Source organism: Branchiostoma floridae, chromosome 12 (assembly GCF_000003815.2).
Source record: "Branchiostoma floridae strain S238N-H82 chromosome 12, Bfl_VNyyK, whole genome shotgun sequence".
In the NCBI taxonomy this organism is placed as follows: Eukaryota; Metazoa; Chordata; class Leptocardii; order Amphioxiformes; family Branchiostomatidae; genus Branchiostoma; species Branchiostoma floridae.
The window spans coordinates 562,817-566,331 of record NC_049990.1 but is presented as its reverse complement, the minus strand read 5'-3'; the positions used below and the strand labels follow the sequence as shown (position 1 = coordinate 566,331).

The window sequence follows — 3,515 nt, the reverse complement described above, 5'->3', positions numbered from 1 at the left end:
TTTGCGACTCGCCTCCTGGCGTCCGAGAACGATATTGTAAGAGCGCTGTCATGCTCTGATGCTGTCTCCACAAGCACTTTCTGGAGTAACTACTGTAAGGTCGTGCACAGAGTCAGACCACGTGCACGACGAGACGCAATGTGAGTCCTGTATTTTTGATTTTAAACAGTAGATTATTGTTCTTTCTTTTAAAATGTACTGTCAACTGTCCGTCCATATGGGCCATAGTGCCTGATAATAATAAACAGAACTGGAAACGCATTACAAATAGTCAGCTATATGGAACATTACCAAATGTTACTTCTGTTGTTAAACAACGCGACTACTCCTTGCCGGCCATACGGCTCGTAGTAGAGAGCCAGCCGGAAAACTCTTGTTCTGGACACCCGTTTTCTGAAAGAAACGTGTTGGTCACCCAAGGCTATTGGAGAAACTTATTGAGTCAGAAAAAGTCTGGATGGCCTGGAACTTCTCACAGCGATGAAAGACAGACTGTTCTGGAAGACAAACTTTACTTGCTGCACCTCATTCAGTACTAGTATTACCTACAAATTTGAAAGGGAAATATGAAAATCAGCCTGCAGGCCGATTTGAGCTTCTAGGTAAATAAATGTTCAAACAAATTTCCAGTCCAGCCCTCAGGCCATCGTCTTACACCCCCCGACACATGAAAGTTTTGGAACAGTCCGTTGACACCTATCCGTCAAAATTAAACGGTATCTCTTTGTTATTCATAATTCTTCATTTCATTCCTCTTTCCTCTGTGGGACGAAACCGGTCAAAAATAATGCACACACATTTGTCAGGCTTATAAACACCTAAAACCAGTCCTGCAAGTTCTGGTAAACAAAATTCTGGTCATACAAAATCATGCAGCCGAAGCCACTTTCACTTAAGTGATTCCGCGAAGATCATCAGAGACATCAGACGGATAATCCACGCTTGAAAATTCGCGCCGACTTCTCTAGGAGCTTGGAGGTATAAAGCGTTACAAAATTATGTTTCAGCTCGTTAACAAAGCCTTTTTATTTCTACTACCTCTATAAATTTTCATCAAGCTCCTTGTCCAAACCAAACGGACTGCAGTCGGCCACCCACACTACAACACATCACACGATCTTCGCGCACTTTGGCGCCAGCCCTCCCCAAATATCGTCTGCCTGTCCAGCTGACGTAACTTCACAGCGTTTCTAACATTTCAACGTACCTCAAACAGTCTAAAGACGTTCATACAACCTTCTCTCGCGACGAATCGAAACAAATGTGAAGAAATTTTACCCAAATAGCGCAGAAACTGACGGAAAATACTCACTCTCTCACAGGACCCGCGTCACAATTCCCGCGAAACTTCTGATGACCTCTAACCTTGTTTGGATCATAACACTACTAGTAAGAGCAGGGGAGGTACGTAAATGAAAGATACAAAATTAAACGTATAACTTCATCTGATCGTATGCTTTTACATTTGTATTATCTTATATATTATGTCATATACATTCATCATTTCTAAAAGTCTTGAATAAAATTGTGAAAGGAAGTAATTGGAGAATTAATACACTTCTCACCCTTTTTCCCTGAATGATATCACCCGTGTTAGCAGCGGTAAAATCAAACTTGTCAGGAATGTTTATTCATGGCACCCCTGTGACACCTCGGTGAGAACAAGGGGCTAGAGAGGTTGGCGCCTTTTGTTTTACCGTTAGACAAGATTCCTCAAAGCTGGGCCCGCCCTTTGTCATGTAGAACTACCAACATGTTGTTTGTTTTACATTTATTTACATGAACGTTTTGGAACTGTGCAATGTTCATTTTGTATGCCTGCTGCTATGTAACGTTACTGTAAATGCAGAAATGTTCGCGGTGGATTAATGTTCGCGGTTTTCGCGGTGACCACTTCACCGCGAACTTAAAACCACCGCGAACATTTTTCTATTTTGGTATTAGACTGTAGTCTATGGTGTTACCGCGAAATTAAAACCACCGCGAAAAGTCCTTTTTCCCGCTACCGCGAAATTAAATCCCCGCAAACTTAAATGCATGTACAGTATCTCTGCTTCTATCTAAAAGACTTTTCTGGGCTTCAAGTAGACTCTACCAGGCTTCGTGGATCGGTGGTCTAATTGTAGAAATTGGACAAATAGAATCTATAGTACGCTAGGGGAGTTAGCCGGCCAGAAGAGTACGTTTCCTCACCACGTGGTGAGGATAATGATTCTACCGATCCACGGAGCCTGGTAGAGGCTAGGCTTCAAGATCTGCTTGGAGATTACTGGGCCACAAACAGGCACAAGCACACAGCAGGAGGGTGTTCGGAATTACCGGTCCGGTCCGGACCGCGGAATTACCGGTCCGGTCTGTTTGGGGGGCGGAAAAACCGGTCCGATCTGTTATGCGTGTATCAACGCCCCCAGGCAGGAAATAGCAGAATTGCAATTTGTATGGTGTGTTCCCGTATATCACAACATGGAGCGCATTAACGCTAATGAGGTGATGATGAGCCGCGTGTCCTCACCGTAAGAACTGATTAGCGCCTTGATTTTACAACAGTATGAATAGTAAGAATGCCGGTATCCTTCCAGTGACAGTAGTAAATCAACGCATCAACGTAAGACCGGCTCCGGTCGGTGCGGTCTTTCATGTTGCTAGCGGAGTGCGTTCTCATCCGTACAAAATTCTTCTCTTTCTTGGTGCGAAAATGTAATCCCTAACACTTGTTTCATAATGAGAGAACTGTAGGTTGGAATGATTGGATTGTGTATTAAGAGCGAATGTCTGTAAGGGTCAAACAATGGTGGCACCGGTCAAAAAATAGATTTGGCTCATTTTTTGCACAGTGATAGTACTTGGTACACAACCCCTCAAAATAGCTTTCTTTCTTCTCAGAACCCCTCGTTGCCATGGCAACAGGCCAAAGAAGTTTTGGGGCCATTTTGCCGGATTTGAGCATTTCAAAAACATGAAAATTGGCCAACTTAAGGGCACTATCACTGAACAATGCTTTAACTAAACAACAAAGGCAGAATATGCTGATCAGAGCAATGCCTAAACTTGTATGAAATAGCAGTAAAGTTAATCTCCTGTAAATTCTAAGGCCCTGGGCAGCCTGAATACAATACACTGTTTTCAGGTTGTAAAGAATCTGAAATTTTGCCCAACTTCAAAGCACTGAAAGTCCATAAGTATAAAATATTTTCGCTTGCAATTTACTACAAATAATAACCTACTATAGGGCTATTAGATGAATGCGAGCAAAGTTTGGGTTCTTGTTTTGTTGCTATGCAATCGTCCGTCGAAGTGGGTCAAATTTCATGATTTTGATAATATGTCATTTTATGCTCTCTTTAAACAATCATAAGTCCCATACCAAAGTTGCTCTGCAATTAAAATTCACATGGATTATAAACCAATGTATTGTCTATCAAATGCATGTTTGTAAAGTTCGGGTTCTTGTTTCGTGCTACGTAATTGTCCTTTAAAGTGGGTCATTTTATATGATTGGGATAAAATACATTATT

General features: G+C 42.0%; 1 protein-coding gene across 1 annotated transcript in view; it reads right to left on the bottom strand.

The window, feature by feature from the left end:
- The window catches only part of LOC118427890 (helicase-like transcription factor), a 31,331-nt gene extending 29,972 nt beyond the window's left edge, over positions 1-1,359 (bottom strand). The window contains exon 1 of the mRNA XM_035837853.1: positions 1,313-1,359. The gene's annotated coding sequence lies outside the window, so the exon portion shown is untranslated. The remainder of the gene's footprint in view (positions 1-1,312) is intronic.
- Between the last annotated feature and the right edge of the window lie 2,156 nt (positions 1,360-3,515).